Source organism: Apteryx mantelli, chromosome 8 (genome assembly GCF_036417845.1).
Source record: "Apteryx mantelli isolate bAptMan1 chromosome 8, bAptMan1.hap1, whole genome shotgun sequence".
Taxonomy (NCBI): domain Eukaryota; kingdom Metazoa; phylum Chordata; class Aves; order Apterygiformes; family Apterygidae; genus Apteryx; species Apteryx mantelli.
Window position 1 is genome coordinate 33,721,420 of NC_089985.1, and position 15,623 is coordinate 33,737,042.

The following is a 15,623-nucleotide window of genomic DNA, read 5'->3' on the forward strand; positions in this document are numbered from 1 at the left end:
GAATGGCAGTTACAATTAGACTACCCATTAGGATGCATTAGATGACATTAACCCAAGACCTCTCAGGTCCACCGCAAAGCAGTCAGGCTGCAAAGCAGTTTTAAAAGCAACCTAGAGCTTTAAAGTGACACTCATGTTGAGTGCAAACATCGAGAGGGATTTTTCTTCTCTTCGTGACATGGCACACGATCAGTGTTCTGCTCCCAGACTACAGGGGCTTGGCGCTTCTTTTAAAGCCTTTATAAGGGTGAAATCAAATGCTGCAAAAACCCTTTCACTACTGCACAAGTATTCCAGAAATGCTAGGGAAAATGCACCAACAAGCACAGCCAGACGAGGGTGTGACTGATCAGACACTCTTCCCAAACATGTTTATTCATCTTTCTCATGTGTGGTTGGTAAGACTGAAAATTGTCCATCTTGTTGGTTAAAAAAAAATAAAAAAAATTGAGGTATCAAGCCATTGAAGAGCAACAGAAGCACTACTGCTTTTGTAAAATATACCATGTGTACTTATCCAGGCTGTGATTTTCCTAATGGGATAAAACTTCATGAGTCACCAAAGACTGAGACCATGAAACACCATTCAAATATTAAGAGCCGCATAGAAAGCTTGAAATGGATTTAGATTCTAGAGCTCCTGCAACTCTCAGTATCTCTCAAGATTTCATTGGGATAGTAACTGAATTATTCAAAAAATAGTGGTGGTATGTGAGAAAAATGTGAATAGAAATCTACAGGGACTAAGAACACATTTAAAAATACCAATCTTTTTCCAAATGTTTTCCAAATTCCTTAGTTATGAGGGGAGACTTGCCAATGGGAGAACATGAGTGTTTAAGGGAAAAGAATCATTCACACCCAGATGCACTACTGAAAAGTATTTGAAGTTCCAGAGACTCTACCCAGTCTCACTTGCATCAAACTACCTGATCCTCTTGAAATCACTAGCAAGCTCCTGTTTGTAAAGCTGCAGAAAATCAGTTGTAGCTTTTCACAAAAATGCTGAGTTGTCCATGTCAAGAAAATTATAGAAAGTCAGGCTATGGGCAGGAGGGGGAGAGGGTTAGAAAAAGAGAGTATTGTTTATGGAACATGAAAAGCTCCAGCGACACAATATATGGAATTCTGAGGGAAACAGGCCCTCCTTTCTTTCTGTACAATTCAAATAATTCCAATGGCAGACTGGATATTCCCCAAAATGAGTTAGAAAAGCACAGGGCTGTCAAAGCAATTTAGAAAGGGAAAGTTGAAGTAAACATGGTGACTTTCTCTTTTTTTTTAAGCCTTAACGCTTGGAAGACCTTAATGTTACCCTACACAGTGTATGCTTTTCATAGAATAAAAATAAGTATTAGGTAGACTTCCAGCCCGACACAAAGCGACTACATGGGCATTTGCAGAAAATGTGTGGAACTACCCGTAGATATAGTCTTAGCTCAAGCACAATACTCAACATGCACACCTTACTCTAATCTTTTTAGGCTGTCTGTGGATCTGCAAAAATCCTTATGAAGTTCCACTACAGACTTGGAGTTCTGCTTCTAGAATGGCACTCTCTCATTCCCCCCAAATGCTCTAAAGATCAAAAAGGCAGACATTTTTTATTGTTCTCATGTTTATATGTTCATGAAGGTGGTGATTAGCTATTAGAGTAAAATACCCTGAATTCATACCTTGTTACTGTTTTGCCTCCTTACTCCAGCTGTGAGTAGGAACTAACTCCAGAATATGAGGGACTCTTTCAATCTTTGTACTAGTTTCTCTTCAGGCTTGTGAAAAGCACATGAAAGACTTTTGTTTTCCTCAGTTATGGAAAGATGGTTTCCAGCATTTTGCAGGACTCAGTTTGTACTCAGAAAAGTAGAGGTAACAGAAATGACAAATAGTTCCATGACAATTTCCACTTCCCTACCTGTACTTTTGATTAAAAATATATGTATAATTATTACTTGGAAATTTTGAATAATTGGATCTAAAGAAGCAAGACCAAAGAAATCACAAGGCCTCTCTAGAGCAGTTACACCCAGGAAAAAATATCAGTTATATACTTTTTTCCTGAGGCATTCTGTTCTTGAAAGTGCTGCTTTCATGGATGAGTTCCTACGAAACAGAAGAAAAGCTGCACACTTTGCCTATTGAAGGAGATAGAGGATTCAGAGTCTTGCTCACTTTATATTTGAAAGACTATAGCCTGGTGAGCAGTCTTACCAGGACTCACTTGTTTGTCATCCACATTAATGGATGACCTGAAACTTAAAGTCAATTGGGGTTTCTCTTGCAGAAAGTTTACTGTCTAACTCACTCCTGACTTGTGTGTTTGAAAGGAAAGGGACTTTTTTTGCCTTTTTGACACTGACTAGTGTGGCTTTTCACTGAGAAGCTAAGAATCACACTAACAGATCGCATTCATGCAGTCTGAGCTGTTTGCACTACCTCTATAGGATGGGGAGAGGGGGAGGACAAACTAGAGAATGGGAGTCTAGGAATTAACCAAAAAAAATTTTAGCTTTACACAGAAAATTCCCTTTGATACTTCTAATTACACTCAAGCAGACAACATGCTGGTGTTGTCTTGAGGGTTTATTTTTTTAATTTTACTTTAAAACAGATTTGCTTACTTGTTTTCATCAAAACAGAACTTAAACATTCCGAGCTTTTAATTAGTAGGTTGGCAGTCTCTCTCATAACTCTTTCATGAATGACTCTGGATGTGAAGGTTTAGTATAAATCAATCTGACATGATTGCAGTGAGCTCTGTAGAGCTCTTGACAGCCACGAGGTGTCTCTACGAACTGTCTCAGAAAGGGTGTGAGTCTTGGTTAACAAACAAGACAAAACTGAAATTCAATCTCTGCAGAAGCCTGTTTGTTTGTCTGTAGCTGTAAAAGTTTTCTTTAATAAACGACTCCTGATAGAAAAAGACCATGATCTTGAATATCATGACAGCTCTATCCAAATAACTGAGCAGTACTAACACCAGAGAAAAAATATTTACAGAGTCAAAGAATGGTAAAACAAGGGACTACATCTGGAAGTAGTAAAGGAAAACCTTAAATATGCTAGGAAAAAGTTCCAACAGTGGAAGTCACTTAGACAAAGAAATACGTTGCTAGTTGAGAATGCATGAGGCAACACTAGAAAGAGGTGCTTCAGAGATGAATTTTGAATTTTATCATAACAACACTATTTGGCTGTGTCATCAAGAGCATTAAAACCCATGCTGATTCTCAGAACTTGAAAACTCATAATCCTAAACCTACATCTGCATTTGGGCAGCAACAAAACATACAGTAAATGCTTTCTGCAAAGCGTAAGTGATTAGGAGCTAGAATACTGTTGAAATACAGGAAACAGAGCATATGTCCAGGAAACATCATTGTCCCAATAGCCACCATGTCCAAGGAATTAGCCAACATGGAGTTTTACTGACTCTTTTAAACCTTACTCTGCACTTACCAGTCAAATAAAGCAATGCATAAATGAAACAGCATGGGGAACAGATGCATAAATTGCTTTAAAACCAAGCAGCAAACACAAACAAACATTACAAGCAGAAGGCAAAACTTCTGACTCAAAAGCTGAACCAAGCACACAGGCACCTAATCTCTTTGAGGATGGGAAGAAGACATCTTTTGCAAGCAAAGACAAAGAAGATGGACTGAAAGTCAGAACCATGACCACATCTTCAATCTGTCCCTTCAAAGAAAAGGATAAGCCGGTTGTCTGTGGTCAAAGGGTAAAGACAGGACACCTGGGTCATCAGAGCTACGAAGTGCAAAGTCCTGGAGCTGTAAGAGATGTAAGATCTGTATCTAAATTAGGGCCTATGTGGCTTCCATATATGTGGTTCCTATTTCCAAATTAACTTCTAGTTAAGATAATCTAGGACAGACCTCCCTGATCAGATGTTGAGGTGAAACCATCACTTCCTGCCCTCCATTCTGATGAGAAAACACTACCAACAACAATGGCTGTTCACAGCATGTGGCAGTATTAAACGTGAGCAGAGACAGAGATCTGACCCACTGGGAACCAAATGAAAGTATGTATTAAACCTCATATGGGCAAGACCAAATCTTAAGCTGTGAAACACTGTAACTCTACAGACGTTTATAGAGAACGTACCCCATAGAGGCAAAGTCACCCCATCCCATATGACCTGCTAGTTAGGTATCCTTGGATTGTCTTCCATTAAGGAAGCACCCAAGGACCTTCATCTCTATTAACATACTCAGCCAAAGCTGCTGTAAGACTTCCACATCTCTGCTGCTTTCCAAAGCTGGGCAGGGAGCAACAGTTGTATCCAAGGAAAAATGTTGAGAATTCAACCTTTTCTATCTTTAATCTGTTTTTATGAAATAACAGCACAAAAATGTCCATTTGGGTCAGTCAACAGACTGTTGTTTTGCTGATGAGACTCTTGGGTTTTTCTAGCTTCACTTTAAGTTTGAAATGGATATGTTTGATGAAACTTTTTTTCCTTGAAATGCAGATTACATGAGCAGTGTTTCTGTTTAAAAAAGGCATTTTTCAAAAATAAATAGTTCTAATATCTTGCCCATCTTGCACGCAGAGAACCGAAACACAAAGGGCCATGTCTGGATTGTTTCTAAAGCCCCAGATACTAAGACAGCTAGCTTGCAAGCACAATCCTTGATAAGCTTCGAATAGTGCATGTAGAGCCCATGGGACCCAGGTGGCCTAGCATGCTTCATGGATCATGTGAGGCATATCCTACAGACAAAGAATGATCAGGAGAAGGAAAATGCCGAGCTTATAACTGCTCTGGCTACTGCTCTTTCAGAGCCACATACATCTACCAAAGCAGACTTTGATTCATCCCACCACATTTTCAGACACCTCTAGTTTAGTTTTCCTTGACTCAGTGAATTGCCACTGATTGCCCATTCTGTAGGCCACATCCAGCTGCTGCCGCAGCAGCCTTCCACCTTTTCTACTGCATCCTAGTACCAGTGGCAGAGCAGCCACAGAAGGTGACAGAAGTCTGGTGTAACTGCTCCCGTTTTCCATTCCCTCTACTTCACAGCGTTGTCCTTGTCTCAGTGCTAAATCTAGGGCTGTAGCAAGAGCCCTTGCAGCCTTCCACTGCAGTAGACTCCAGTCTCAATGCTCATATCTTGCAGTGGATTAATTGGAAGCACTGCTGGATGAACAGACATCAGCGTTGTGTAAGGCACCGGTAGCAAAGCCCAGAAGGGAACCACAGAGCCTTAGCATGACTCATTGGCTACTCCAAACTCTAGCCTCTCGGTAGTGCTGGACACTCCCAAGAAAGGGCTAAAGTTTGTAGCAAACAGGACTAAGGGACTGGTTTGGCTTTAAGTTGTCTAGAACTAGCCTGATGTTATCTTCCAGGATTGGAAATGGCTTATACGTGTTTACAGAGCTCTTCCTTTGTCTCTAAATTGGGGTTCAAACCTGATAATGGCCAACTCAAGATATAAAAAGTGAAAACAGGTAAACTGAATCACTGTTGGCTAATCCTTTATAGCCAACAGCCTGAGCTGAGTGATAACCAATGGCACCTTCTCCATTTCGACAAGCTTGAGGTTACCTGAGCTAGCTTAAACCACCTCCTTCTACAAACACACAAGGCAGAAGAGGGACAACTTTACTCTCCCTTTGTGGACTAGGGATCCTGTTCAGGGACGCTTGCAAAACTGATAGATGAACCTGGTCAGCCCTGAGGCAGATAAGCCCTCGTGAAGAGGAGGAGAACTAGACAAACAAGACCAAGGACATGCTCTTCCACTGATCCCAAATGTGGCAAGGAATTCAAAGGGCTGCAGAAAAGAGGAAAGGCACGTTTGCCAAAATAAAAACAGTATTTTTACTGTTTTGATAAGCACGATGGATGATAAAAGGTCTTGGAAGGCATTTACTCTATTTCATATTGGAGTGCTGCTAAAGCCGGCATGGCAAGAGACTATAACCCTGTAAACATATGTTGTGTATTAGATTCTGATCTGGCAGCTTGCCTTAATTTTGTTTTTTTAAGGCTCCAGTGAGTTCCAAATACACTTCCATGTTTGTGTTCCAGCAAATGAGCAAGAGGCAGAATGCTTGAGCGACAGGGACCCTGGAGTGCATTGGACTATAAATTAGCAAAAAAAGAAAAAAAAGCCTTCATTAATGTTGGCACATCAGACAGAGGATGACAAAAATATCAGCAATATTTTTTCTGTCCCTTTCCCCACCTTTTTCTTTTCCCAGTGTACACTGGACAGTTGCTGATAACTGCAAAAATTTTAGTCTCTTTTCTTACTTTAATTATCAACATGGACAAAAGTGACAAGGGAACACCTTTGCAGACATTCAACTGTCTTCTTTGCTACTCCCAGCTCCCCACAAAAAAGCACCCCACAGAGCATCCTCTCAAGAGCAATTAGTCTGGGTCCCTGTAGGCGCAGACGAAGAAAATTCTTTCAAGAGGCGTTTTAGACTCCTCGAGATTGAGAGTTCCAGTTCATATAAACAAATACAGTTACAAGAGGCAAAGTTGATATGGATTTATGCACGGAATGTATAGATGGAACAAGCAATTTGATAATTAATGGAGCTGACAGGCTATTTCTAATAGTACCCAAGTGTGTGCAGATTGAATGGTTTAATATACATACTGATCCAAAGACAGTATTATTTTAACCCTTTTAATACCTAATCATTCAGATGAAGGAAACAGACTCATTTTTTTTCTCTTGGGAATTAATCCTGACCTCCTAAAGCCCAATTATTGGGAAATAAATCCTTTACATGCAGTATTCTTGCAGACAACAAACCCACAGATGTCTTGTACAGGAGGGTTTCTTTTTTAAAACATTTACAGAATGAACTCCTGACTACTTTCCAGGAACGGGTTACTACTTTTAAGCCTCACAGCATAACTGCAGCAGTTCTTCTCTCAAACCTCTCTCCGTTCCAAGGAACCAAGTATTTTGTCGCACAGATTTGGTGAATTTCTGAAGACACCCTCTTTACTAATATGGAGTTTCTTTTTCTGTTGGCTTCCAAGCAAGCCACACCACTGCTTCTATAAACCCAGCTGGGGAAACTGAAGATGTTCTGTAAAAATCCTCAGCAAATCACTGTACTACCTGGCAGGAGCTGATAATAGTTCATTGGGCATGGAGATACGGTGGCATTTGGAAGTGCACAGGAATTAGATACACAATGTTTTTTCAGTCAGGAGCAGGTTGAGAAATGAAGCCTTGATGCTTCATAATTTCATCCCTCTGTGGGCAGGAAACAGGCACCTGACACATCTATTTTACGGCCTCACACCCTAGACCATATAGAAAGATCCTAAAGGGTTGGCCCCACGGTAACTACCTAGGAAATTAAGATTTGGTCAGTCTTTCCATACCCATGCTCTATGCCTCTCCTTTAATGGGAGGATCAAAAGCTGGACCAAGCTGCTCTCTTTCTTGGGCCTATATCCTGCATAAAGGCACTGAGAGAATGGAAGGGCTATACAGAAGCACATTGTCTCTAGTCATATTCAAGCTGTAGATGATAACTACATAACACCTCACGAATGACGTCAGTTCTCCAGTGGGAGGTATACCAACAGCTATACGAAGTCAGACTGAAGGTGTTTCAGGCTCATTATTCTGTCGAGCCAGTAGCCAAAAGGAGATGCCTCAGGAAGAATATATGGAATTTTCTATCTCTCCCCCATTAAATACAATGTAGATGAGGCACAAGGCTGCCATTCTGGTGGCAATCCATAGCAGGACAACTTGCTACAACCAGTCAGATATAAATGATGCATTGCTGTGCGCTAACTGCCTCCTACCCCCAACCCAGACACAGCTGCCTTTGAAGAAAGGTGCAATGTCCTGTGTGTGGATGTACATAACGAATAAAGTCTTTTAAAGAATGTGAGAATGAAAGCTGTCATCAAAATGTACTGAGCAATTATGGGTTGAAGGTTGAACTATTATTACTTCATGCCCTTCCATTCCCCTCCCCTCCAGGGTGGGAAGAAGGGGGGTGGGGGGAATTATTCATTTGTATTCAAGCACTTCATTAATGTTTATAAGAGAATCCAAACACGCAAGCAAAACAAGGACAAAACACTCGCGCCAGACGTGTGATGCGATAAATGTCACCAGAGCAAATATTTAGATCTGTTTACAGAGAGGCCTATTAAGTCCTTTTTGAAAAGCTGTGCAGTGTTGTGGCTTGGTCTCTGCCTAGCAGCTCCAGCGTAAACGAATGGAAGATGGCTAAGTCTCTCTCCTTCATTTTCTTATGACATCTGGAAACCTAAGGAGATTGGGAGAAGCCAACTGCCTGCCCTACTGCAATGTCTAGCAAGAGTCCACTTGCTGCATGATGGCAGGATATGCAAAGTGGAACTGCTGAGTTCTACAGCCTGTGCCAAAATCAGTGGATTTTCAACACAGTAATCCCTTAACAAAAGTTGTTGCAAGACAGGTGGCCTTGGTTCATTGCTAATGATGCAATCCCACGTGTTCTGCCATTTTTAAAGAGCATTTGCGTTTGAGAAAAATCCGCTTCATTTGGGACTAAAATGGGGTATAAAGATGGGGGATGGAGATGTGTCCCATAATTCCTTCCCTGAAGAATTGTGGGGTTCTATTTCTGTCTAGTTCTATATTCTGATACCAACTGGACATAGCAATCAGCCTGGACTTCTGTAGATGACCCCTTCACCTCACCATTTCATTGACTCTAGGTCCTCCACATACATATTTTTCTTTTTCTAAGAGAACTAAAGAAGTTGAAAGGGTTAAGAGAAATTTATAGATGGATAAACCACAATCTTAGCCCAAGATGGATTAACATATTTAGGTTGTTTCAGCTTCTAAGGTCAGAAGGGACAGTACCGATATCCTAGAGGCCTCATTTCAGTATCTTCCTTCAAAATGCTTCCTCATGCCTCAGTTTCCCACATATTATGTAAGGCCTATAGATATAAAACTGCCCTATAGATATATTAATCATCAGGATTCCTGAATCCTGCAGAAACAGGCTTTTCTAGGTCTTATTCGGTGCCCAACTTGCTTCCTTTCTGTTCTGAAGGACTGGTGCTCAGACTATACAGATGAACAGGACTCTGCATAGTGATTTCTAAGAATGCTGTCTGAATCACAGCAGAATCAAACCATTTTCCATTTGAAACTCTCCTTCTGATTTACCAGGTTTATTTCTCCTTTCTTGATTGCATCAAGAACTCATCATGAAACCACAAATAGCCCTACTCAGCCTGCTTGTTAAGCATATCTAAATCGCAAATAAATCAGAAGAATATTGATTAACATTTTTTCTTCATAATTCTCTTCATGAATTATTTGGCTACACAAAACTCCTTTCTACATAAACCAGTGGAAAAGACTCTGTGGCCAATTTCCAGGACCATGATGATATGGTTTTGGTAATTCTTGAGTTCCTGGGCTCCAAGGACTGCACTACTTGTTTTATACTGAATGGGAACTACACCGAGCTTTACCCCAGAGAAGAGAGGCATACCTACACTGTCCACTGCAATGCAGGAGAGAGAGCTCTAAGTTAGCTGCAGACAAATGCATTTGGATATTGGTAGCAGTCCAGTTCTGCTGAGCTAGCTTATTTCCCTGGCTGGAACCCAGCATGGACATACCCTAACAATAATATTCAGAAACTCCAGCACTACTAGTACACACCACTGTTACCAGAACTGTAAGAGAAACTGTTACAGCTAGGAATAATAGCAGAAGGCAACGAAACTCTGAGAACTAGTTGCTGCTGGGAAGGTTTACACTGAACTAACGACAGAGTCTCCCCCAGTGCATATCATCTCAGTCTTCAGTCACCTTGACTTTCATGGACCATTGTTTTAGTGTCACTGTTCTGCTCCTTGCTGGTGATGATACAGGTCTTTGTTTTTTCCATGTGCTTCCACTGGCTCATGAATTGTAGTCAGCACTTGGAAGCACTAAGCTGTTGCACAGAAAGCTTAAGTACAATTTGCACTGCTGCTGGCTGTCTTCAGTGATCTATTTGTGCCAATTCTTTTGAGGATTCTCCCATTGGTATCTTCAAAGCTATACTCTCAGGTCTAAGAGATTACAGTCAAACACACCCCTTCCTTCCTTGACTGGTATGGATGATGTATTACTAGACCTGACAGTTGCTAAGCCTGTTTATTTCTCTTAGAAACTGTAAGAAGGCTATGGTACTTGGTGTGTGGGAAGAAGGGGAAAATGCATGTGACTACACAACTTGACAAGCAAATAAATATTGGTCATCCCTACTGTACAACAGGAATCAATCTTTTCAGACTTAAACTTCCTTTTTTCTTTCTGGCTGATTTTTTCTTTTTAAAATTAGATTCCTTGACTAAAACTGGCAGAAAATGCATGACAACTTAGTGGCTTGCTCCCAAACAAGTTTCTTTAGCAGTGCCACATTCAGCTGTACTTCCTGCTCTTGGTGTATTTTTCTACCCTTAATGCTTTAGACTCATCTTACTAATGCCAGGCCTTGAAAACGTGTCAGTAGCATGCTGAACATCCACAGGAAAGAGAGAGGAATCTCTTCTCCTATTTTTGTTTAGCTATGTCCTGCTTCTCCGCTTTAGAGCTAACCCTTGGGGTTATTTATGTTATATGACCTTGAGATAAATGGCATTTGGCAGGCTGCTGGATGAATTTGTGTTTCAAATCAAACATTCTCAGTTTCTCCCACTAACAATGGGAATAATTCCTGAATGCCTTTTTGGGGGTATTTCTTCCCATCTCATTGCCTGCCATGGAGTTCTTTTGTAACTACATCAGGGCTGGTGAACTTTAGCTTGACTTGCTTGTTAGATGTGAGTACCAAGTGGTGTGTGTGGTTTCTTTATGTGGTTTTGTGTGTGTGCGTGTGTGTTTTCTCTTTCTCCCAGAGTGTCTGCACTGCTGGTATTAGAGCTACGATTGTTCTATAAAAAGCTAAGATCCCTTGAATGATCTGCCAGAGGCTTTATCTCTGAACAATCTTTGTCTGTACTTGCTTTGCTGTTAACCAGTTTTGACTCTACTCCATAACAGCTAGGGTTGCTTTGCTTTAACTGATATATATCAAAGAGAACTGCTAAAATTAACTGCTCATGAACTATGTCCAGGATGTTAGATTAACTCATCTAGAATCCTTCAGTGAACAAACTGATTTACGATGTGTTATGACATTGTTACTTGATGTGTTGCACAACAACTCAATTTTAAAAAATGAAGAGCACTCCATTAATAAGAGATAAATCTTTCCAGTGTAATTCAAATGAATCTGCAACAGCTTTAGAGAGAGCATGATAAGAGATCTTGTGTGGGTTTTGGTGACTGTGTTTTGCATTCCTACAGGTATCTGCCACTGGGATCGCTTTGTCAGTAATGACAAAATCCATCTTTGGCCAAAATACGACAGTTTGGGGGAGATTTTAGCTCTCTGTGCTACCCAAGACACAAAGGCATACTACGAGTGATTCTGGACAACTCATACTTTCAGGAGGTTTGAGAACGTACATCTAGCACTGAATTTAGTGCCCAACTATGTTTTCTTTAAACTTCACAGTCATAATTTGCTGAAGTCTTTGCATGCTAAGTCCCTTGCATGCTTGTCCAACCATAATTAATACACAGCAAGTGCTCAAAGCAGTCAGTTTATGTTTCAGAAAAAAACACCTTTATGCATTAAGATATAAATAGAGTATTTTTTTAAGTCAGCACTATTCCATTACTGGAACATGAACCAGTGTAAATGCTGGCCTTAAATTACTAAGTTTCTAGAGTGTGTTTCAGATGTACATATATTAAAGGCTTAGGTCTCTCTGGATACCCAGTTTCACCAAAAATGCCTTTGAAAATGAGCTTGAATTATATACTGTACATTATGTCTCATTTCACAGCCAAGCCACTTGAGTTAATAAAGAAAATCCTCCCTGGCCTCACACAATTAGCTCGGTAAAGAGCTAGTCAGTGCAAGTCTGCATACAGCCATAAGCCAATATATAAAGTTGAATAATGTTGCATGCCTGTGAATGCCTGCTGCCTCAGCCCTCTAGACTTCATCTCTGTATGAGAAGACCTGGGTTATTCCAGAATGGTATGACCTGGTTTTGTGGCCTGATACTCACAGCCTTAGGAAAAATAAAAAATAATAATAATGAAAAAAAAGCTCCCTGGTGTTCTGCAAAGAGAAAGGAGAAGTGCCAAAAGAACTGAACTTAAGTTTGCTTGAAGAGGGACTGACTGTAGGGGACAGATGAAGACAGGCTACTACCTCCTATGACTTAATTGTTTGCAGAAAACAACATTTCCTAAGACTTTCTGGGGTGGATGGGATGTGTCTCTTCAGTCCTGTGTTGCCAGACAGCCTGTGACATTACTCTCCTCACAGGGCTTGTGTTTCTAATAGCAGCCCTGGAGGAAGACTACTTGAACCCCAGTCACCCCTGAAAAATGGGGATAATGGTCACATAGTAATGGGGATCCTGTAAACAGATCAAGGGTAAATCCACTAAAGGCCACAAGGGGCTCAGATAACACAGGGAGGCCACAGACCTTCTTGGATACTTTAGATGGATTTCTAAAGCAGAAGCATTGATACAGAGCTCCAACTTAGAGCCCTTCAGGCAGAGATGTCAAAGTATAATTACTTCCATTTTACAAATGGGAAAACTGAGGCCAAAATGGGGAACAGGAGTTATCCAAGACTGCTCAGTGGCAGACCCAAGAGTAGAACCAATTCTCCTGAGACCTGTACTTTGCCTGCAGCAACATGCTACATGCCCACAAGCCTACCAGAAGGCCTCCATTACAGACCAGCTTTAACAGTTTTAAACCACGAATAATTGCTCCTTTACAGTCCCTGAAAAGGGTGGCCAGATGCAGTCTCAAATCTGCTGCACACCATGGCAGAGAGCAATGCCAAATTCTGGGGTACTGTCGGTGCCCAGGTAACTCAGTGCAAACCGAAAGCTGACACTGTGCCTAAGGACAAGTGAGGAGACGTAGCCCTCTGGCCCATTCAAACCATCAGTCTTTTCTCAGTATCTGTACAAGTATTATCAGTGGCAAAGGACTTAATTTTGTAAGAGTCCTTTATTGAGTTCACTTCCCAGAGGTCCCACAAAGACTCACTACTGCAAGCTATGTTTTGCTTCTGCTTGGCTGATAGCTGTCTAGGGTAGAAAGAGTTTATCTCTGTTCCTCATTCATACTCCTAAGCCATTACTTGAAGGTCAAAATGATAAGCCTGTTTTTATCCAAAATTGTACTTTCATGGGGTTAAGTGATTTCCCTGTTCACATGAACACTAATCAAAACTTGAAGCAGGGGTTTCATTTCATAGCCCGGAACTCATGGAGCTCAGTTCATTCTTGCACTGCTCTACCAATAGAGCATCCCAGCTGTCTGAAGCCAGGCCCATATTAGAATTGCTTTGGCCATAACTTGGTACTATTTTTTTGTTTGATTCTGTGCCTTAATAAGCCATTTCCTTCAACAAGCAAATAATGAGATTTTTCAAGGATATTTTTTCTAGTCCCTTTTCCTGTGCTACCAGGAAGGAAAGTCAATACAAACAAGAAAGACTTTCTGTATAATTAACTCTTATAAAAACAATAATTTTTGAGACTTGCTAGCGTACTTACCCTTCTCCTCCTCCTATGAAATTCCCAAAATAAAGAATTAACTGAGACTGAAAGCAAACTACAAGTTAGCATCCCAGTTGGCTCCTAGTGCTCTTTCCATGTCATGGCCAGCTCTTCATGTGATATAAGCTTTAGGTCTTTTGCAATTAATGGTGCTGTGATGATTTTGCCAGTGCCATAGAGCCAATGAGGTGCACTGGGATGTATCCTAACACATTTCACTTCTGGAATAATATTAATCTTGATGATGATTTCTAAAATTGTAAATCAATCACGTGCCAGAAATACAAAGACCTTCAAAAAGCTGGGCATGTTTCTCAAATCACCCTTTCGCCCTCTCACACTCTGCTGACTCTGCAAACTCTATACTGTGAGCATTGTCTTGCATTTAAATAAATATTCTCCATCACTATTATGCTGTCACCTGTAATAGGAAAAGCCTGCAAGAAATCAAAGGAAAGCAAAATTTGTGTGGTGGCAGAAAGTGTACAGAGAATAATCAGTCTTCATTGTGATTGTTAACAAAAGCGAGGGAGCTTAATGGAGACCTTGGATTTAATACAGTCTCTAAAATATTGAGGGGGTACTGTCAAGGCACAGAATCTCTTACTTTAAAGAAATATTTTCCCTGTGTTTCTCATAAGTTGACTTTTATTAAAATGGAAAGAGGTTTGAAAATAATTTGAAAGTTTCTGCTTCCTTTTTCTCATTTCTTGGCTCAGGCAAAGAGCCTGATGAATTTCACTTTCTGCTCTACACAGGCAGCAACTTCTGTTTTCTGTACTGGGGATATTTTTGTCTCCCAATGGGTGCCCCAATACAAGATTTAGGGTAGAAGAAGCCAGTTTCAAGGAAACTGGGGAAAATCTAAAGTATTTAGTCTTATTCCCTTAGCTGTGTTGTTATAGATAACATTTTGGCTATGGCTGAATTGCTAACTCTTCTGACCAGTGTTAAGCAGCCTGAATCAGCATCTCAATGGACTCTGTGAATTTGCGGGGAAACCCAAATATGAATAACCTGTGGACTGGAAATTATTTGAAGGGCTTCATAACTTTCATGTTAACTGAGCCTAGGAAAAGAAGAAATCAGGACACTTTTTTTTCCCTTTTTTAAAATCCTTTCTCTATTTGCCAATAGGAGTTTCTGGGAATGGTCCAGTGCTACCCCTGGCTCCAAGGGACATTCTGGAATGAATACAACATACAGGATTTGGTTCATACCCAATGGTCATCCACATTTGACACCACAATCCACAGGTATGGGCTACAATCCTGATTCTGAAGAAATCAATAAAACTCCCTTTTGACATCTGCAACACTCTTCACCCCTCAATGTTGTTGCAGTGCCTGGACAGAGGTAATCAGCAGTGATCCATTGGTAATAAATCTAATTACAATATTTCAGGGATGATGATTTCTTCAGGCATAACTGGCCTATAGGAGTCTATATATGATGAGAAATGGGGTGTCTAGGCCTATGTTAAATGAGCCTCGGAGTGGAAAATCTAGGGTCTTTGATCTTATTCAAACGAAAAATACTTTTATTAATGAGCCTCGTCAAGTCATACAACAGCCATCCCAAAATGCTGAACACATGGCTTTAATTTACACTTTTTAGCAACTTTCATTTATATTGTGCTAGAAGTCCTGAAATGACTTGCAGCAGAAGCTCTAAAAATTGGAAATGCAAATGGTAAGGACTGCTGTTAGAAAAACTAGTGATAAAAGCAGTAGTCATTTATGCTAATTCCTGCTTGAGCTTCTGACACAGGTATCAACCATGTCACTTTTAATTCCGTATGTATTTAAATGACAACAAGATCCAATATATACAACAACAGTGACACAAAGCAGCTGTAATGTGCTCTTGAGCACCAGAGAAAGCAAATCCATGGAGGAGAATGAGATGCCATGACTACTCTTTGCTGTCACGGATGCAACCAGTCATGTGTTTTAGTTGTACG

The 15,623-nt window shown here is 40.6% G+C and overlaps 1 protein-coding gene across 2 annotated transcripts in view; it reads right to left on the reverse strand.

The window, feature by feature from the left end:
- TRABD2B (TraB domain containing 2B) overlaps positions 1 to 15,623 on the reverse strand; it is a 303,624-nt gene that overhangs the window by 278,745 nt on the left and 9,256 nt on the right. The window lies entirely within an intron of this gene.